This window comes from Podarcis cretensis, assembly GCF_951804945.1.
Source record: "Podarcis cretensis genome assembly, chromosome: 1".
Taxonomy (NCBI): Eukaryota; Metazoa; Chordata; class Lepidosauria; order Squamata; family Lacertidae; genus Podarcis; species Podarcis cretensis.
The window spans coordinates 7,144,437-7,167,112 of record NC_137170.1 but is presented as its reverse complement, the minus strand read 5'-3'; the positions used below and the strand labels follow the sequence as shown (position 1 = coordinate 7,167,112).

At 46.9% G+C, this 22,676-nt stretch overlaps 1 long non-coding RNA gene across 1 annotated transcript in view; it reads left to right on the top strand.

Moving 5' to 3' along the window:
• The window catches only part of LOC307208899, a 133,375-nt gene that overhangs the window by 5,158 nt on the left and 105,541 nt on the right, over positions 1–22,676 (top strand). The window contains exon 2 of the long non-coding RNA XR_013835261.1: positions 1,517–1,625. This is a non-coding gene — a long non-coding RNA (uncharacterized lncRNA). The remainder of the gene's footprint in view (positions 1–1,516; positions 1,626–22,676) is intronic.

The window sequence follows — 22,676 nt, the reverse complement described above, 5'->3', positions numbered from 1 at the left end:
CCCAGAAATAGCACCTCGGGTTAAGAAATTTGCTTCAGGATGAGAACAGAAATCATGCTCCAGCAGCGCAGCAGCAGCAGGAGGCCCCATTAGCTAAAGTGGTGCTTCAGGTTAAGAACAGTTTCAGGTTAAGAACGGACCTCTAGAACGAATTAAATTCTTAACCCGAGGTACCAGTGTATTATATAAAGAGTGTATATTGATATCATATCAGTGTATTTGGTCAGCATGTTGCCTTGGATATTACTGACTATTGTTTGCAACACAGGGGTTAAATTGTTTGGTTACTTAGGGGTGCAAGATCACAAAAAGCAGCGTCACATCCTTTGGACTGTGCATCCATGATGATTGTGCTCAAGACAGTACTATGGCTGTTATCCCCACAATCCCACTTTTAATACTGTTTCCCCCCTGCCTGCAAAACTTTCAGGGGAGACTCGCTGCTTTGTTTCCCTTCGGTGCATGTCCTGTAACCATCTGCTGAATCAAAGAATCTTGGAAGGAACCTAAGGTGACATCCAACAGAAAAGAAGTACCGTACTTTTCCATGTATAAGACTAAGCTTTTTAGTTTAAAAATCATGCTAAAAAGTGGGGGTTGTGCATGTTTGATTGGTTGCTGCCGAGGCTGTCAGCGGCTATTGTGTGTGTTATTGGTTGCTGCATCAGTGGGGGGTGTTGATTGGCTGACGCTCCGTCAGTTGGGTGGGCGATTGGCAGCTTCTGCCGGCGACGGGACAGACGGGAGGCGGATTTAGCAACGCGTGCGGGTGAGCAAGTTTCGGCAACCCCACCCAAAAAAAGCTCAGCAACTATGCGCCATCTCCACCCATTTTCTTAAATTTGAGTCCCCCAAAATAGGAGGCGTCTTATACATGGCGGCATCTTATACATGGAAAAGTATGGTAACTGAGATAAGATGGGCTCAGAATCATCTGATCCATCATGTCACTTCCTTTAAAAAAAAAGCCAGAGGATTCCCCTGCCTTAAGGAGCTGGTATGCCCTGCAAAGGACCTTAAGGTCCATGAATAATCATAGTTTACAGGTCCCGGGCCCTAAGGAAGTCAGATTATCCTCCACCAGGGCCAGGGCCTTCTCAGTGATGGCTCCGACCTGGTGGAATGCTCTGTCCCAGGAGACCAGGGCCCTGCAGGATTTAACTTCCTTCCGCAGGGCCTGTAAGACAGAGCTATTCCGCCTGGGTTTCAATTTGAACTTAGCCTGATCTTTTATTCCCCTTCCCTCCCCCTCCCCTTTTAAGGAAGATTACCCGCTCTGGGATCCCACAGCTAATTCTCCCCTGGTCTCCTCGCTGGTCCGAATAGGACTAACTTAGCCAGCTAACCCTGGTGATCATCTAATGTTTATTGGATGGATTTCCCCCCTAAATTGATTTTTGAATTTTGAATTTACTGTTATTCACATTTTATAAGGTATTTTATGCTGTTTTTTGTTGCATCAATTAAGTGTTTTAAATTTGTTATCTGAAGGAGCGTCTCCACCCCCATCGTTCAGCCCGGACACTGAGATCCAGCGCCGAGGGCCTTCTGGCGGTTCCCTCATTGCGAGAAGTGAGGTTACAGGGAACCAGACAGAGGGCCTTCTCAGTAGTGGTGCCTGTCCTGTGGAACACCCTCCCTTCAGATGTGAAGGAAATAAGCAGCTATTCTATCTTTAAAAGACATCTGAAGGCAGCCCTGTTTAGGGAAGCTTTTAACATTTAACGCTGTATTGTTTTTAATACTTGATTGGGAGCCGCCCAGAGTGGCTGCGGAAACTCAGCCAGATGGGCGGGGTATAAATAATAAATAAATTATTATTATTATTATTATTATTATTATTATTATTATTATTATGAAACCCGCAGAGTGCCCAGCATAGTGCCCCTGATGGTGGGCGTAGAACGTAGCCATTGTGGCTAATAGCTACTGGCCTTTCTCTATATGAAGTCCCAGAGAGAGGCTTCCAGTCAGAGTAGACAATACAGGACTAAATGGATGGGCAGTTTGGTAGGACAAACCCAACCTCCTTTGTTTCTGCTCTTTGGGCCTGGAACCGGCTGATTCAGCTCTCCCAGCGCCCTTCTTGATTTGTGAGCACGCCGGCAGATCTTGATACGAACTTGGGAGCGGATCGAGTCGCCTAAAGGGGGAAAGATTTTTCATTATGTTGTCAAAAATAGCAAATCCATATCCTATGGTGAGGGTCACAGTTTTAGAAGGAGTGCTTCGTATACTTTATTATCTGCATGTTAAGTGGTTTTGCTCTATTAATTATCGTTATCATCCCCCCAAATACTCCACGTTTAATGAAAACGCCGAAGCGGCTCCTTGAGCTCAAGGAGGAGGATGTAATCGACCGTAAGATGTGTAATTTTCAGGAAAATTTTGCATGCATGCGGATCTTGTGAACTGACAGGCACACTTTGTTTGAACTTTATTATAGCCTTTTCATTGCTCCGTCTTCCTTTATTGATAATTTGCTCCTTTAGTGCTCAATAGGTTCCTTTCACATCCACGGAACGGTATCAGACGCCTCCTGCAGCTCGCTGAATAGCTGAGCGCCCTCGTGGGTGATAAGCAACCCCAGCGCAGGATGCAAGCGCAGAAGCCACTGAACAAACCTGACGGCGTCTGAAAGGGCCTCTCCAAAGGCTTATGGCATAGCTGTCAAGCGTCCCTTATTTGGCGGGACAGTCCCTTTTCCCAGCGCCGTGTCCCGCTGCTGTCCCTTATTGATGGATGTCCCTTAAATTTCCCGGGTTTCAAAGGAAGCAGCTCCTATCCCTCCCTCCCTGCCGGCCAGGGAGGAGGGAGGCTCCAACTGCGTTGCTTGGCTGCCTGGCCCGCCCCCCTCCGGTCTCCTCTCAAAAGCCTCGGCCCCCGGGAGCCCCTCCCCACGGGGACTGGCGGGAGCCTCAGGCCCTTCCGCCACCATCCTCCTCGCAGCCGCTGGACTGAGCGTCTCTGCCTGGGGCCTCCTGTCTGCCCGCCGCTCCCGCTAGGCCATACTGTGGCTGCGCCACCGAAGGACCCGGATGAGATGGGCAGCCTGGCGTGGCCTCTGAATTGTTAAGGAGCCTTGAGAGGAGAGCGAGGGCAACCATAGAGAAAGCAGTTACAGGTAGGTAGCCGTGTTGGTCTGCCATAGTCAAAACAAAATAAAAGAAAAAAAATGCCTTCCAGTAGCACCTTAAAGACCAACTAAGTTAGTTCTAGGTATGAGCTTTCGTGTGCATGCACACTTCTTCAGATACACAGGTGTATACTTCTTCAGGTGTATCTGAAATAGAGAAAGCAGTTCAGAGGGAGGAGGAGAAGGCGGAGGCGTGGACAGGTGTTCCAAGGGCTACAAGGGAAGGACCACAAGCGCTTCTACCATAGATTTGTACTTGTTTGGAGGTTCTAGCAGGGGAGCGCAGCTATCGTATACCCTTGACCGAAGAACGATACACTCCTTCTATCTAGGATGGTCGTCCTCTTCCACCAAGCACACAGCTTTGGGAGGGACGCACATGGAGCGGTGAGGGAGGAAGGGGACCAGTGGCGTAGCGTGGGGGGTGCAGGGGGGGCCAGCCGCACTGGGCGCAACATCTGGGGGTTAGGGTTAGGGGGCGCAAATCCATGGGTTGGGGGGGGCGCAAATTATTTGCCTTGCCCCGGGTGCTGACAACCCACGCTATGCCACTGAAGGGGACACCTGCCTAGCCAGCCAGATCAGCAGAATCAACCCTGGCGATCAATGGGGTGACAGATGTCGCAGCCAGATCGCCCTCACTAGCATAGATGCATAGATGGTCTGATCTGCGGGCTTACTTCGGGCGCTATTTCCCCCCCCCCCCACCCTTCCTCCCGCCCCGCCTGATGGAACTGAGAGCTGCAGATGGAGCACGAGAGAAAAGATACAGAACTGCAGCAGCATCTTCGTAGCTTGGACTTCGTTTTGCGCGAAAAGTGGTTGCTGCTTGTAGTTATTTAATTGCAGCGTTTCATCGGCTGGTGTCTTGAGCAGCAACCTCTGGAAACCAAGGGCTAAAAACCGGCGCTGCTCTCCCAAATTATCTGGTCCCTTTTAACTGGTTGACTAAAATCCCTTATTTTGGCTGCTGGTCCCTGATTTTCAAGGCTGCTGGTCCCTTATTTTCAAACCTGTAAGTTGACAGCTATGGCTTATGGGTCTCTGAAGACACATGAACACACACTGATGCCTTCATGCGTTAGAAGTGGACTTGCTGGACAACGTTGGTCTTGGGGTTATCCTGCTGCTCTTCCATGAGAGCACAACACTGGACACTGCCTAGCAGCAACTGCTGAGCTCAGTATCATCTAGACCAGGCATCCCCAAACTTGGCCCTCCAGAAGTTTTGGGACTACAGTTCCCATCATCCCTGACCACTGGTCCTGTTAGCGAGGGATGATGGGAGTTGTAGTCCCAAAACATCTGGAGGGCCGAGTTTGGGGGTGCCTGATCTAGAATGACCTGGTAGAAGTTTCTCATTGTTCCATGCAGGGGACATTCCTTGCCTCGCCTGGAGATACTGGGGATTGGACCACCTCCATCGGTCAGCCCAGACACTGAGGTCCAGCTCCGAGGACCTTCTGGTGGTTCGTTCACTCAGAGAAGGGAGGTTACAGGGAACCAGGCAGAGGGCCTTCTCGGTGGTGGTGCCTGCCTTGTGGAATACTCTCCCATCAGATGTCAAGGAAATAAACAACTATCTGACTTTTAGAAGACATCCGGAGGCAGCCCTGTTTAGGGAAGTTTTTAATGTTTGATGTTTTAGCGTGTTTTTAATATTCTGTTGGGAGCCGCCCAGAGTGACTGGGGAAACCTGTTGCTATCAAAGGGTTAAAAGGTAGCAGAAACGCTCTAATCACTGAGCAGCTGGAAGTCATTAGGCTTCCAGGAACATGAGTTTGTATAAATAGTCTCCCGTGTGTTTGCTTGCCCCTTCTCCCCTTTTGGGCGTATTTGCTGATATGTGTGGTTCCTCTCCGGGTTTTTTGTTTTTGTAAATAAACCTTCCTTTGAGTTCCAAAACCGCTTGCTCCAAGACTCCTCTATGAAAAGAAATACTGCCTCTCCTGCCCTTCTTAAACTGCTGCGCGAAATGCTCTGCTGTAATGGGACTTGAGACGATGGAAGCGCACCGGACATTTACTTTGCATTATACTAATTAAAGTTTAATGGGACAAAACCTAGCCAGATGGGCGGGGTAGAAATATATTATTATTATTATTATTATTATTATTATTATTATTATTATTATTACTACTACTACTACTACTACTTGGGACCTTCTGCATGCATCAGAACGGTTTAAGAAAAAGCAAATCTGAATGACATGAGTAATAATCATATATATATGTAGCCATAAGATTACCATGAGATTACTAATTAATGAACAAGGGCCAATTAATGAACAAGAAATAGAAGAATTCATCAGAAAATACGGTTTACCAAAAATTCCAGAACAAAGTAAAAGGATCTTAAATGAGGAAATAACAGAACAAGAAATAGAGGGTGCCATCCAAAATATGAAATTGGGAAAATCACCAGGACCAGACGGCCTGACGGCTAAATACTACAAAATGCTGAAAGAATGGTTGATACAACCATTGAAGGAAGTTTGCAAGCTTGCAAAAATTTACCACTTGCCTAATAATAAGTGTTGGAAATGTAATGAGACTGAAGGCACCTTCTACCACCTTTGGTGGACCTGCCCAAAGGTTAAAGCTTTCTGGGAAATGATCTATAATGAAATTAAGAAGGTCCTTAAGTGGACTTTTCCTAAGAAACCAGAGGCTTTTCTCTTGGGCATGGTTGGCCAAGTGGTGTTAAGGAAGGATAGGATTTTCTTTATGTATGCCACTACAGCAGCAAGAATTCTACTGGCAAAGTATTGGAAGAGGCAAGAACTACCTACTCTGGAAGAATGGCAAACAAAGGTGATCGACTTTATGGGACTGGCCGAGATGACGGGCAGAATCCGTGACCAGGGGAAAGAGACAGTGGAAGAGGACTGGAAGAAATTTAAAATATATCTTAAAAACAATTGTAAAATTGAGGAATGTTAAGATGTCAGGGGGTAAGAGGTAAAGAATTGCAGCAGTAATCAAAAATACTAAAGGAAACTTTATGAAAGGGAATTAAGACAATGGACCTAAGGGTTGCTAAAGAACCATTAAACAAGGATGCAGGGATGGGGAGGTATGGGGAAGTCAAAAGAAAGAAGGGTATGAAATGATGATTTTGAAGCTATATTGTTCTATATTGTTTTTATTATCTGTCTGAAAAACGAATAAAAATTATTAAAAAAAAAAAAAGATTACCATGAGATTACTGGCGCTCGTGTAATATAATAATAATAATAATAATAATAATAATAATAATAATAATAATAATAATAATAATTTATTATTTGTACCCCGCCCATCTGGCTGGGTTTCCCCAGCCACTCTGGGCGGCTTCCAACAAAGATGAAAAGTACACTAAAATGTCACATATTAAAAACTTCCCTGAACAGGGCTGCCTTCAGATGTCTTCTGAATGTCAGGTAGTTGTTTATCGCTTTGACATCTGATGGGAGGGCGTTCCACAAGGCGGGCACCACTACCGAGAAGGCCTTCTGCCTGGTTCCCTGTAACTTGGCCTCTCGCAGTGAGGGAACCGCCAGAAGGCCCTCGGAGCTGGACCTCAGTGTCCGGGCAGAACGATGGGGGAGGAGACGCTCCTTCAGATATACTGGACCGAGGCCGTTTAGGGCTTTAAAGGTCAGCACCAACACTTTGAATTGTGCTCGGAAACGCACTGGGAGCCAATGTAGGTCTTTCAAGACTGGTGTTATATGGTCTTGGCGGCCGCTCCCAGTCACCAGTAGCTGCCGCGTTCTGGATTAGTTGTAGTTTCCGGGTCACCTTCAAAGGTAGCCCCACGTAGAGCGCATTGCAGTAGTCCAAGCGGGAGATAACCAGAGCATGCACCACTCTGGCGAGACAGTCTGCAGGCAGATAGGGTCTCAGCCTACGTACCAGATGGAGCTGGTAAACAGCTGCCCTGGATACAGATTTGACCTGTGCCTCCATGGACAGCTGTGAGTCCAAAATGACTCCCAGGCTGCGCACCTGGTCCTTCAGGGGCACAGTTACCCCATTCAGGACCAGGGAATCCTCCACACCTGCCCACCTCCTGTCCCCCGAAAACAGTACTTCTGTCTTGTCAGGATTCAACCTCAATCTGTTAGCCGCCATCCATCCTCCAACCGCCTCCAAACACTCACACAGGACCTTCACCGCCTTCACTGGTTCTGATTTAAAACACCCAGCCCAAACCTCCTGATGATCTCTCCCAGTGGCTGCATGTAAATGTTGAAAAGCATGGGGGAGAGGACAGAACCCTGAGGCACCCCACAAGTGAGAGCCCAGGGGTCTGAACACTCATCCCCCACCACCACTTTCTGAACACGGCCCAGGAGGAAGGAGCGGAACTACTGTATGACAGTGCCCCCAACTCCCAGCCCCTCAAGACGGTCTAGAAGGATGTTATGGTCGATGGTATCAAACGCCGCTGAGAGATCCAGCAGAACTAGGAAACAGCTCTCACCTCTATCCCTAGCCCGCCGGAGATCATCAACCAGTGCGACCAAGGCAGTTTCAGTCCCATGATGAGGCCTGAATCCTGACTGGAAGGGATCCAAATGGTCCGCTTCTTCCAGGCGTGCCTGGAGTTGTTCAGCAACCACTCGCTCAATCACCTTGCCCAAGAATGGAAGATTTGAGACTGGGCGATAATTGGCCATCGTGGCCGCATCTAAAGATGGTTTTTTAAGAAGGGGTTTAATAACCGCCTCTTTCAGCGGGTCTGGGAAGGCTCCCTCACGGAGGGAAGCATTCACCACCCCACGAAGCCCATCGCCCAGTCCTTCCCGGCTAGCTTTTATAAGCCAGGATGGGCAAGGATCCAGGAGACAGGTGGTTGGCTTCACTCGTCCAAGCAGCCTGTCCACATCCTCGGAGGTAACAGATTGGAATTGATCCCACACAACTTGACTAGACAGGACTCTAGCACTCTCCCGCCCCGGCCCTGCTCCCACGGTGGAATCTACCTCTTCCCGAATCTGAGCGATTTTATCTGCAAAAAACTTTGCGAAATCATTGCAGGAGATCATGTGGCCCGTACTGGGCCCCGATGTCGCAGGTGGTTCTGCTAAATTGTGAACCACCTGAAAAAGTCTCCTGCTGCTGTTTTCTGCAGATGCAATAGAGGCGGCGAAGAAAGTCTTCTTCACCGTCGCTAGCGGTGAAGAAAGTCTTCTTCGCCGTCGCTATCGCCACTTGGTAGGCTCGACGTTGAGCTCTAACCTGTGTCCGGTCAGATTCGGAATGAGTTATCCGCCACCGGCGCTCTAGCCGTCTCAACAATTGTTTCATTGCCCTCAGATCCGTGGAAAACCACGGGGCTGTCCGGGCTCCATGCAATTGGAGAGGGCGCTTCAGAACCAAACAGTCAATAGCCCTGGTTAACTCCACATTCCAACGGGCCACCAGGGAATCGGCTGAAAGGCCATCAGCATGGGATAAAGCATCCCCTACCACTCTCTGGAAACCATTTGGATCCATTAAGTGGCGGGGGGGGACCATCTGAATCGGCCCCACCTCCCTGCAGAGGGGATGCGTCGCAGAGAAGTCCAGTTGCACCAGGAAGTGATCTGACCATGGCACTTCTTTCATTTCGCTTTTACTTAGTGTCAGATCACCAACATCCAACATCTCACTGTATATAAATTGTACAAGTGACAATAAAGTATTTCAATATTAGTGAGTGAACGAGACCTTCCTTTATTTATTTATACATACATACATACATGCATACATACATGTTGTTGTTGTTTAGTCGTTTAGTCGTGTCTGACTCTTCGTGACCCCATGGACCAGAGCATGCCAGGCACTCCGGTCTTCCACTGCCTCCCACAGTTTGGTCAGACTCATGTTTGTAGCCCTTCATGGATCACTGCCTTGCCGTGGCGAAGGGGCTTGAATAACTCAGAGAAGCTATGAGCTATGACCCAAGATGGACAGGTCATAGTGCAGAGTTTTGACCAAACGTGATCCACCTGGAGCAGGAACCGGCAAGCCACTCCAATATCCCTGCCAAGAAAATTCCATGGACAAAGGCAACAGGCATACATACATACATACATACATACCCCACCCATCCAGGTGGGTTTCCCCAGCCCCACCCACACCACTAACGGGTCCAAGGGTCAAGAAGGAGTTTTCTGCATGTTCTGTAAAAGGAAGTGAGGGGCAAATAGGGTTCACCCACCTGGGCAAGGGAGCCCTTCTAGGAGAAGGAAAACTCTGACCCCAAACCTCTGCTCCCTTGTGGGATATCTTTGGGAGAAGAAAGGGCCAAGGAGTAAACCTTACACAAATCTGGACGCCTTGTACACCTCCTTCTGGCAACTCCTGCATCCAAGCTGATTGTGCTTTCCTGTGGACCACATCAGCGAGGCCAAGAAGGGGGTCTTGTTATTGGCTTGTGCCCCAGGGTGGTCACTTCAGTGCTGCTAACACAGTGGCTTTCCTTCACCCCTGGCAGCGCACTCCATTGTCTCTTGAGACAGATGGAAGCCAACGATGACAACAATAAGCCACAAGTGGTGGTCAACCATTAAAACTCATGTTCAGAGTTTTCTAGCAAACCATGTGTTTCCTTGACCACATGTAGCTCAGGTTACAAACACCTTGGGTTACAAACACTTTGGGTTATAGACTCCGCTAACCCAGAAGTAGTACCTCAGGTTAAGAACTTTTGTTGTTGTTGTTTAGTCGTTTAGTCGTGTCCGACTCTTCGTGACCCCATGGACCAGAGCACACCAGGCACTCCTGTCTTCCACTGCCTCCTGCAGTTTGGTCAAACTCATGCTGGTAGCTTCGAGAACACTGTCCAACCATCTCGTCCTCTGTCGTCCCCTTCTCCTTGTGCCCTCCATCTTTCCCAGCATCAGGGTCTTTTCCAGGGAGTCTTCTCTTCTCATGAGGTGGCCAAAGTGTTGGAGTCTCAGCTTCAGGATCTGTCCTTCCAGTGAGCACTCAGGGCTGATTTCCTTCCAAATGGAGAGGTTGGATCTTCTTGCAGCCCATGGGACTCTCCAGAGTCTCCTCCAGCACCATAATTCAAAAGCATCAATTCTTCGGCGATCAGCCATCTTTATGGACCAGCTCTCACTTCCATACATCACAACTGGGAAAACCATAGCTTTAACTATACGGACCTCTGTTGGCAAGGTGATGTCTCTGCTTTTTAAGATGCTATCTAGGTTTGTCATTGCTTTTCTCAGAACTTTTCCTCAGGATGAGAACAGAAATCTGACAGCAGGATGCCCCATTAGCTAAAGTGGTTCCTCAGGTTAAGAACGGTTTCAGATTAAGAACGGACCTCTGGAATGAATTAAGTTTTTAACCAGAGGTACCACTGTATGCTAAATTTCAGCTTTCTGGGTAGTGGTGAAATTCCTTATTCCTTTGGAGTCACCTTTTCTCTGTGCCAGTGTGAGTGAGTGATGTACATATGTCCTGTTTTCAGATCCTTCTGGTAACCAGTCCATCCTGGGTGATGCAAGCACTATCAACTTCCTGAGTCATGTGGCCGGTCCCCAAGCATTTTAATTCCTCCCCGAGTCCCTGAGTGAGGTCCAAAGACCATGTGTGTGTCAATATATATTTCAGGTCAGGAGCCGAACTGAGCAAAATGGGCACAGTGTACTCTTGAAATGTTCTTAGTATCACATGTGAGCCACTCTGCGTTCAAATTAAGGAGGATTAAAGTGGCTCAGCTGTTTCAGCTCAGGGCAGCCTGGATCATGTGGCAAAAGGAGTGAATAGCTTTGAGTCGGTTGCAGCAGCCTAAATCAGCGCTTTGACCTCCCCATTAATTTGTGAATTGGGCAATTGTTTCATTTCTTCCTGGCTTGTGTGTGTGGTCTTCAAGTGAAATGTGCTTAAGGAACCAAGAGAGGCGAGGAGACGACATAAACCCTTTATTTATGAATGGGAAATACTAGATTTAAAATATTTATTTAAAGAAACCTCCCACAATGCAATATTGTGTGACAGGAAAATGATGGAAGATCGCCAGGCGGATGAAGCATCTTCTACCCTTCAGATCTGCAGAGCTTCTTAAAGCAGAACACAATGTGGTAAGGGGACTGGAGATCCCCAACTAGTTACTAGGGTGGTCGTGTGCCCTATTACGCAGAGGGCAGTTCTCCATTTCATTGATGTAGAACCTATAGCTTTTCCAGAAGTTGCTAGGCTACAGCTCCCATCCTCCCTGAGCATTGGCCAATGGGTGCTGGAAGTCTAAGAGCTTCTAGAGCAGGGGTCAGCAACTTTTTTCAGCAGGGGGCCAGTCCATTGACCCTCAGACCTTGTGGAGGGCCGGACTATATTTTGAAGAAAATAATGAATGAATTCCTATGCCCCACAAATAACCCATAGATGCATTTTAAATAAAAGGACACGTTCTACTCATGTAAAAACATGCTGATTCCCGGACCATCAGCGGGCCGGATTTAGAAGGCAATTGGGCCGGATCCAGCCCCCAGGCCTTAGTTTGCCTACCCATGTTCTAGAGGGTCACAGATTCCCCATCCTTGCTTTATGCCAATGGACTTCAAACTCTGTGAAATGTCTTGGAAGGTTGCATCCAACATTGTCAGTGGCAACGAAAAAATTATTGGCTATCAAAATAGTGAATATAGTTGAATATATGAGTAGAGTTCCCTCAGTGATGGACTTGCAGACTTTCCTGACAGTAAGAGCTGTTTGACAGTGGAATTTGCTGCCAAGGAGTGTGGTGGAGTCTCCTTCTTTGGAGGTCTTTAAGCAGAGGCTTGACAACCATATGTCAGGAGTGCTCTGATGGTGTTTCCTGCTTGGCAGGGGGTTGGACTCGATGGCCCTTGTGGTCTCTTCCAACTCTATGATTCTATGATTCTATGATTCTATGGTTAGGGATGTCAGTTCTGATTTTTCCCCATTTCACATTTTCCCAGTCCTAAATTCAGTTCTCCACATTTTCTACAGCAAGTTTGTTTGTTTGTTTAATATGCATACCGCCCTATACCTGGGTGGTTTATAACATAAAACCACAACATAAAAACCACAGGAGATGTAATAAAAATAAAAATGACAACCTGATAACCCTCCCCCCTTTCCACAACACATTTTAAAAGCGCATTGGATGTCAATCAGCCCAAGGCCTGGAATGTACTTGCCTGGACCCAAAGGTGTTTAATGAAGGCAACCTGGCAAGCTTCCCTGGGGAGAGCATTCCATGAATGGGGGGACACTGCAGAAAAGGCCCTGTTCTCGAATTGCCACCCTCTGGATCTCTCGAGGAGGGGGCACATGAAGAAGGGCCTCAGAAGATGATCTCAGGGTCTGGGTAGGTTCGTTTGGAGAGAGGGAATTGCAAAACCCATCAGCATTCTACACCGAATTTCTCCTAATCCTGTTTTGACTGTGACCCAAAAAAAAATATGCAAGCAATTATCCCTAATGTAAGACATTTTTGTATGCCATTTTCACTAACACATTGGCTTCGACGCAGGCTTTTTCCCAATATATGCATTTTCGTAATCGTCGTTTGCTTGGAGAATTGCATCGCAAAACTTGAAGAAGTGCAAATTTCACAGGAGAGCTGCATTTCAAACGACGTTTCAGAAAGTGAAAATCCAACAGGTTTGCTTTTAAATATGAACTGAAGGAAATTCCTCCCACTATATGCGATGCTTTTGCAGCCAGCTGGGAAGACCTCTGGAGCCAGAGTGCGATGGGCAATTGCTTCAACAAAGCCACTATTTCGTGGTTCCCCTCTAATAGCCCCTAGCTGGGCCATAAAATGTCCTCCTTGAGTCTTCCCATTGTCTGGTTGTCAAGTTTGAGAGGAGGACCTTGAATTCCACCAGGCTTTTTGAAGAGTCGATGCTCCGAGATATGGCATGTATTTGTTCTGGAGTCACCTGAGGAGCGTGGAGTTTGCTCAAGGAATTTGCTTCCTTCCCCAGGTATCGTGCTAATTAATATTCCCTGTGACTAATTAAGAGAGGTAAATGGGACTCATTACTGAAGAGTGTAGGCCGGTTAAAAACAAAATTTCGAGCACTGCAGGCGCTCACACTAGAAAGACGGTACTTTTGTCTATCTCTTGCTTGGCTGTGAAACAGGGGTGCCGACTTGAATAAAATATTGTGGGGGCCCAGGTAAGCCCCATCCCAAATAATCGATAACATGAAGCAGTGCACACACAGCATTTGAACGGGAATGCCCATCAACTTGTGGAAGCCTCAGATATTTTATTTTTGGGACCAAAGCCCCCACAGCCCCCTAAGAGTTGGCTTATCTGCCATGAAATGCTATAGAAGTTTTTAAAAATGGTGTATGACATGGAAAAAGTGGGAAGAGAAAAGTCTATATCTATATCATCTATATCTATATCTATATCATCTATATCTGAGTTTGGAAAACTCAGCAGTGGCCAGAAGATTGGAGAAGATCAGTCTACATCCCAATCCCAAAGAAGGGCAGTGCCAAAGAATGCTCCAACTATCGCACAATTGCACTAATTTCTCACGCTAGCAAGGTTATGCTTAAAATTCTACAAGGAAGGCTCAAGCAGTATGTGGACCGAGAACTCCCAGAAGTGCAAGCTGGATTTAGAAGAGGCAGAGGAACCAGAGACCAAATTGCAAACATGCGCTGGATTATGGAGAAAGCTAGAGAGTTCCAGAAAGACATTTACTTCTGCTTCATTGACTATGCAAAAGCCTTTGACTGTGTCGACCATGGCAAACTATGGCAAGTTCTTAAAGAAATGGGAGTGCCTGATCACCTCATCTGTCTCCTGAGAAATCTCTGTGTGGGACAAGAAGCTACAGTTAGAACTGGATATGGAACAACTGACTGGTTCCAAATTGGGAAAGGAGTACGACAAGGCTGCATTTTGTCTCCCTGCTTATTTAACTTATATGCAGAATTCATCATGCGAAAGGCTGGGCTGGATGAATCCCTAGCCGGAATTAAGATTGCCGGAAGAAATATCAACAACCTCAGATATGCAGATGACACAACCTTGATGGCAGAAAGTGAGGAGGAATTAAAGAACCTTTTATTGAGGGTGAAAGAGGAGAGTGCAAAATATGGTCTGAAGCTCAACATCAAAAAAACGAAGATCATGGCTACTGGTCCCATCACCTCCTGGCAAATAGAAGGGGAAGAAATGGAGGCAGTGAGAGATTTTACTTTCTTGGGCTCCATGATCACTGCAGATGGTGACAGCAGCCACGAAATTAAAAGACGCCTGCTTCTTGGGAGAAGGGCAATGACAGGCCTAGACAGCATCTTGAGAAGTAGAGACATCACCTTGCCAACAAAGGTCCGTATAGTTAAAGCTATGGTTTTCCCAGTAGTGATGTATGGAAGTGAGAGCTGGACCATAAAGAAGGCTGATCGCCGAAGAATTGATGCTTTTGAATTATGGTGCTGGAGGAGACTCTTGAGAGTCCCATGGACTGCAAGAAGATCAAACCTCTCCATTCTGAAGGAAATCAGCCCTGAGTGCTCACTGGAAGGACAGATTGTGAAGCTGAGGCTCCAGTACTTTGGCCACCTCATGAGAAGAGAAGACTCCCTGGAGAAGACCCCGATGTTGGGAAAGATGGAGGGCACAAGGAGAAGGGGGCGACAGAGGACGAGATGGTTGGATAGTGTTTTCGAGGTTACCAGCATGAGTCTGACCAAGCTGCGGGGGGCAGTGGAGGACAGGAGTGCCTGGCGTTCTCTGGTCCATGGGGTCACGAAGAGTCGGACACGACTAAACGACTAAACAACAACATCATCTATATCTATATCTATATCACCAAAACTAGAGACGCGGTGGCGCTGTGGGTTAAACCACAAAGCCTAGGACTTGCTGATCAGAAGGTCGGCGGTTCGAATCCCCACAATGGGGTGAGCTCCCGTTGCTCGGTCCCTGCTCCTGCCAACCTAGCAGTTCGAAAGCACATCAAGTGCAAGTAAATAAATAGGTACCGCACTGGTGGGAAGGTAAACGGCGTTTCCGTGTGCTGCTCTGGTTCGCCAGAAGCGGCTTAGTCATGCTGGCCACATGACCCGGAAGCTGTACGCCAGCTTCCTCGGCCAATAAAGCGAGATGAGCGCTGCAACCCCAGAGTCGTTTGCAACTGGACCTAACGGTTAGGGGTCCCTTTACCTTTTATCACCAAAACTTGTGGACAACTCATGAAGAGGAATGTTGGAAGATTCGTGGCAGGTTTTTGAAAATAACTTTTTCATGCAGCATATAAACTTTGGAACTCTCTGCCACAAGAGGCAGGGATGGCCACCAGCTTGGACGGTTTTAAAAGCAGATTTGACAAATTCAGTGGCTACCATCCAGGATGGTTATGCACTGCCTCACAGCCAGCATGACTGAAGTCCGGCCATGATAGGAGTCGATGTGTCACACATTGCCGACCCCATCCTTGGAGGACAATGGTTGAGAGATCCTGGATTCCCTTGTGGGCATTGCACAAAAAAGTCTCCTTCCTCCCTGACCATTTTTTAAACAGTTATTGCGATCCTCCGCTCCCCACTTCCTTGTTTGTTTGCGAGCGCCTTACTTCCTGTAGTCCTAGCAACTGAATATTTTAACTCCTATCCCGAGTTGCAATCATTTAAAAAAAAAAAAACCACACACACAAGAGTAATTAATTTTTACTCCATCATTACCAGAAAGCCATCTGCTCTGCTCTGCTGCAAGAAAGCGGCCAACAAGAAAGGAAATACACAGTTGTTTTTTCTCTGCCAAGGCCCCCTTTCTTGTGCGCTGCTGTTTGTGTTTGACAAGCACTTGTTAGCGCCGGGCCTGACAGAGGGAAGGAATGGGAAGGTGGTGCTGCTGTCTGTCACACTTGCAGAGGTCCCTTTCGCTGAGCAAAGGCGCAGCAGACCTCCCCGATGTGCCTTGGGAGATGGCGCGAGGCTGCAAGGAGCCGAGGGACGGAGGAGAGCAGAATCTGTGCCGTGTTTTAAAACGAACCAGCCTAATCTTTTTGCCAGTCTCTGATTTATATGCAGGTTGGAAGGAACACAGCTGTCAACTGAGTTGTGCGCTTCTCGGAATTGCACAACACAGTTTCAGTTAAAATATGCACATCCCTAAGAATGTAGGACGCTGACTGGGAGTGACTGGTGATTGGGAGCAGCTGCCGAGACCATATAACACCTGAAAGACCTACATTGGCTCACAGCACGGTTCCGAGCACAATTCAAAGTGTTGGTGCTCACCTTGAAAGCCCCAAACGGCCTCAAAGGCCCAGTATACCTGAAGGAGCGTCTCCACCCCCATCGTTCTGCCCGGACACTGAGGTCCAGCTCCGAGGGCCTTCCGGCAGTTCCCTTGCTGCAAGAAGTAAGGTTGCAGGGAACCAGACAGAGGGCCTTCTTGGTAGTGGTGCCCTCTCATCAGATGTCAAGGAAATAAACAACTACCTGAATTTAAAAGACATCTGGAGGCAGCCCTGTTTAGGGAAGTTTTTAATGTTTGATGTTTTGTTGTGGTTTTAATATTCTGTTGGGAGCCAGAATTTGCCCCACAGCCAGAATTTGCCCCACTTCCTCTCTTGTTTGTGCTTTGCTGGTCAGCCATTTTCGGGCAGAAACCGTACAGGAATCCAGCAAGCGAGATTGGACGAATCAGAGGAGTGATCAGATAAATCAGTTTTTCCTTTGTCTCTCTTTTGCTGGTTGGCTGCAGCCATGTCAGGAAGAAACCATTGAAAAAGCGGTGCAGGGGTGTTCGGACAAATCCCCGATTAGAAATGTCCCCATCGGAATCAATGGAAATCATGGACTCATTATGTGAATGCTCGCCTAACGAACGATTTCTAGGGAGCGCGTTGTGTTTGGTAAACAGGACCTGAATATATTGTTATTGAATTTTTGTATTTAGATTCTGTGTGTGTACCACTTTGAGCACACATTTTATTTGTGGAAATTTTGGCTTATGGATAAAATGGCAATGGCAATAGCTAGAACATGGGCTCATCCAGCAAGGTGAGTCTTGTGTTCGTCTACACTAGGGATGGAGAACCTGTAGCCTTCTAGGCGTTGCTACAATTCCCATTATCCCTAACCATTGGTGATGATTGCCAGGGCTAATGTGAGTCCAAGAACATTATGCTGCTGTTGTTGTATATTTATTTATATCCTGCCTTTGGGAACCCAAAGTGGCTTACAGATAAAAATAACAGCAGGCTAAAAACATAGAGGGGAAACCTCATCACACACAAAAAATCAGGGCACAGAATTCAGCTTCCTAATTCCTTAAAAAGAAGCAACTTTCTAGTCCTTAATGTTGCGAATATAGAAGATAACATAGGGATGAGGTCATGTAATCCTGCTCTTCTTTTGCAGTTTTTCATCTTATAAATTATTGGGATTATTATTTTTTTCAGAGATACAAACATTACCTTTGAATGCCAGTGCCTGAACTTTACAGACTTTCTTTACAGGAAAAAAAAAGTATTAACATTCAACTCGGTTGAAAACTTTAAATGCCGAAAAACTTAAATGCAACCTTAACATAATGCAAATCTGTTTATATGGGAGCTGAAATTAAAAACTGCTACATTCCAAAGATAGGTGAAGTATAGATATATGGAAATCAGTTGATTTCTAAAGGAAAATAAAGTTATTCATGAATCTTAATATTTATGTGAGAGAAGAGGTTTTTTTTTAATTAGGATTAAAAATATTATCTACTAAAATGTGCCCAAGCATATAGTTCTGCTGAAGCCTATAGCTACACCTATAACATCAAAATGAAACCTGCTTCCTCGTCTTCATTTTCCTGCCCCAAGAAAGAAGGAGGCCCTGTGTGATAACTAATTTAGATAATGCTAATTATATTGGTTTGGGACTTGTGAAGGGATAGCTTGTACGGAAAGTTGATTAGGAGAAGGTTTTTCTATTTAAAAAGATCCTCGTTTCTTCCAAAGCCGTCCAAGGAACATCCCTATTCTGCTCAGCCTGTGGCCACTTTGGTTGTGGCATCGAGAAGGAAGGGATCTGGTCATTCCCTCTGGGAAAGGAGCACGGAAAATCTGGGAGGAAATCACAAATTTATCTCTGCCATCAGCAGTGTGTCACTCCCTTTCCTCCCTGCTGGTTTCCATACTGTCTTCAAGAGCCTTTTCTTTTCATTTCAGAAGGCCAGGGCTGGCACAAAACGTTTTGCCTCTTGAAAATGGCGCGCCCCCCCCCACCTCCACTGGCTCTCCCGCCGCCACCATCTGAGGCAACTGGAGGCAGTCTGGGGAAGCCCTCATGCTCTGAAGGCAGTGCCAGATTTATGTATAAGCTAAACAAGCTATGGTTTAGGGCCCCACTCTCTTAGGGGCCCCAAAAAAATTTAAAGGGGAAAAACTGGATGTACATTTCCAAAATATAAGATAAAAACAGATACAGTGGTACCTTGGGATGCGAACAGGAGCCCCGTGCGCATCCTGAACAGAATGTTAGATGCGACTGTGCATCTGTGCATGCGCGGGTCACATTTCGCAGCTTCCGCGCATGACGTCATTTTGACCATCTGCACATGAGCAAGTGGCAAAACCCGGAAGCAACGCACTTTGTTACTTCTGGGTTGCTGCGGAGCGCAACCCGAAAATACTTATCTTGAAGAGTATTTATCCCGAGGTATGACTGTATGTGGACCGAGAACTCCCAGAAGTGCAAGCTGGATTTAGAAGAGGCAGAGGAACCAGAGACCAAACTGCAAACATGCGCTGGATTATGGAGAAAGCTAGAGAGTTCCAGAAAGACATCTACTTTTGCTTCATTGACTATGCAAAAGCCTTTGACTGTGTCGACCACAGCAAACTATGGCAAGTTCTTGAAGAAATGGGAGTGCCTGATCACCTCATCTGTCTCCTGAGAAATCTCTATGTGGGACAAGAAGCTACAGTTAGAACTGGATATGGAACAACTGATTGGTTCAAAATTGGGAAAGGAGTACGACAAGGCTGTATATTGTCTCCCTGCTTATTTAACTTATATGCAGAATTCATCATGCGAAAGGCTGGATGGGGGTGGAGACACTCCTTCAGGTATACTGGGCCAAGGCTGTTTAGGGCTTTCAAGGTCAGCACCAACACTTTGAATTGTGCTCGGAGGAAATGTCCCTGTTTTCATCTGAGGGATGTTGGAGGGTATGTGAAGGCAGTGAGGGAGAAGAAAGGCGGGCAGAGAGGAGCAGACAGTGGCAGCCATGCCTCTCAGCTGCCATTGATCACTTTCTCCCTCACCACTGAAATCGAAAATGCCACCCCAGTTTTGGCAGAAGAAATATTTGTTGGACACTGTACTGTTGTCTTTATTCTATAGGATTGTCCTAAAGCATGATGGAGTCACTGATGGCAAGTGAGGACAAGGGGCAAGTGAGGGCGTTTCACGAGAATGTGAACATTTTAGGGGAGGAAAAATGGAAACGTGGCCAGAAAGGGGAGGTGTTTTTCCACGCCGTTAAACACGTTGGAGAAAATGCAGTGAGCAATCTTGTCTTTCAGCCCCGCTCTACGCTACCTGGTGACCCCATTCCAAAGAAAGATGCAAAGAATTCCTTGCCGGTTGCCCTGTGCCATCAGTGGACATGCATTCAAGGTAACTAAATAAATACCGGTTAGCAGCTTGGGCTAAAACGATTAAGTAACATCAGGAAATGGCAGGTAACTCCAGGCCCCTGGGGGAAAGATGTCCCGGCCAGGAAATGGGTTGACGCGCCTGATAATATTGGCGACATATATTAAGCACCGAGAAACCTTTGCTTGCAGCAGCAGTCTCGTTCTGGGGAAAAAGAATGCAAATCCTGTTATTCACCTCCTTTTTCATCTCGGGGAAAGTTGCAGAGACTACGGCAGGAGGCTGCAAGGAATGACCCCCTTTGCCCCCACCATCCCAGCCCTCTGGTTTCCATCGAGCCCATCGTGGAAGGCAACACAAGTTAGGCATCTTTGGAGCTCAGTTTAATAAAATCAGACACGGCCGCACTTCCGGGGCAAAGCAGCAGGTAAACTCCAAGTTGACTGCGTGTTACTCTGTGCTTTCTTACTTATCTGACCCCTTTTGATGCAGCAAAGCAGGCGGGAGAGGATTGAGATGTGAAGCAAATTGATTATCCTTAACTTCAAAGGTCACAGAAGCGCACTTGGTATTCTCGCCGTGATTCACTTGCATTCTTATGTATGTATTTATTTATTTATTTAGTGCACCTCACATCTGGATGCTTTGAGAATTCCCTTGTTGCAGCTGATCGAGGTCCATCTAGACCAGGCAGATTCCGCAGGGAAGATCATGCAAGGAAGACATGGGCAGAGGCCAGGATCTGGCTAGCAGAGACACTGAATTCTTCTTCTTCTTCTTCTTCTTCTTCTTCTTCTTCTTCTTCTTCGTTAGTCACATTTCTCCCAAAGTAACCCAAAGCAATTTGCATGAATGTAGACGTTCTGACTGAGCTGAAATGGCTGGGAGCCATGGATAATACTCCATGAATTGCTCTATATTTAATCCTCTCTAATGGCCACAACCATGTTGTGTCCAGAGGAGGGCAACCAGAATGTGTCCAGAGGAGGGCAACCAAAATGGTCAAAGGCCTGGAAACGATGCCTTATGAGGAACGGCTAAGGGAGCTGGGCATGTTTAGCCTGGAGAAGAGGAGGTTAAGGGGTGATATGATAGCCATGTTCAAATATATAAAAGGATGTCACATAGAGGAGGGAGAAAGGTTGTTTTCTGCTGCTCCAGAGAAGCGGACACGGAGCAATGGTTCCAAACTACAAGAAAAAAGATTCCACCTAAACATTAGGAAGAACTTCCTGACAGTAAGAGCTGTTTGACAGTGGAATTTGCTGCCAAGGAGTGTGGTGGAGTCTCCTTCTTTGGAGGTCTTTAAGCAGAGGCTTGACAACCATATGTCAGGAGTGCTCTGATGGTGTTTCCTGCTTGGCAGGGGGTTGGACTCGACGGCCCTTGTGGTCTCTTCCAATTCTATGATTCTATGTCTTGTGGCCACAAATTCTGCTAGGTATATGATACGTTTGCTCAAAGCCCAGGCCTGGCAATACAGGAAAATGGTAGACCAAGAAAGGAGCAAGAAGAAAGGGCAACCCGGATGATCGGGTGGTTGAAGCAATTTCCCTATGTGAAAAATGTGTGGGGTTGTTTTTTTCCCCCCATTTAGGAAAAATTGGTGACTGGATAGGACTGAGGTCTACAAAAATTGTGGAAAGTGTGGAGAAAGGCTATTGATGGCTACTAAACAGGTAGGCAGCATCTTAAAAAGCAAAGACATCACCTTGCCAACAAAGGTCAGTATAGTTCAAGCCATGGTTTTCCCCAGGAGTGATGTATGGAAGTGAGAGCTGGACCATAAAGATGGCTGATCGCCGAAGAATTGATGCTTTTGAATTCTGGTCCTGGAGGAGACTCTGGAGAGTCCCATGGACTGCAAGAAGATCAAACCTCTCCATTCTGAAGGAAATCAGCCCTGAGTGCTCACTGGAAGGACAGATCCTGAAGCTGAGGCTCCAATACTTTGGCCACCTCCTGAGAAGAGAAGACTCCCTGGAAAAGACCCTGATGTTGGGAAAGATGGAGGGCACAAGGAGAAGGGGATGACAGAGGAGGAGATGGTTGGACAGTGTTCTCGAAGCTACCAGAATGAGTTTGACCAAACTGCGGGAGGCAGTGGAAGACAGAAGTGCCTGACGTGCTCTGGTCCATGGGGTCACGAAGAGTTGGACACAACTAAACGACTAAACAACAACAACAAACAGGAAGGCTATGCTCTACGTCCACCGACGGAGACAGGATACCTCTGAATACGATTACAAGGAATCACAAGCAGGAAAACGTGTTCTTGTGCCCTGATCCTGCTTCTGGATATCCCACAAGCATCTGGTCAGGCCCTGTGAGAATAGGATGCTGGACTACATGGGCCTGATCCAGGAGGCTCATCTTTTGTTCGTAAGTCAAAAGATACATTCTTTTTTTCTTGTGCTGCTCTTTTAATATTAGAACCCAGGGTTCTGCAATGAATCTGGTTGACAGGAGATCTGAGCCAGACAATCCCACCTTTAATTAATTTATTTTTTGAAATATCATTTATTCATTATTTATATATTCGGTTGTCATGCGTCTGTCTCAGGAGGCAACGGAAGAGTGCGCCTTTGGGGGTGAGGTCAAACTGTTGGAGAGTTACAGCTACAGATACCAATATGGAATGTTTTGTTGCAGCTGGGGCAGAGGAAGTTGTCCGTGTCAGTGTTTGAAAAGGGTGAAATATACTCGGAGTCGAGAGTGGATTTCATGCACTTTATTCAGCACATGGTGGTGAGGAGGAATGGAGGTTCCCCCAGAATGTCTGCTTTATATACATTATTTACACAATGGGCCCCACGTGATTGGCTAATTCCGGGATTCTCCTGTAGGCCAATCAGGTTGTGGATTCACTTCCACCTGGAGCTGGATTGGGTGGCTCCTGTGGACCAATCAGACTGCTGCATTCTGGATCCTATTGTTCTAAGACCAATCAGACTGCTGCATTCTGAATC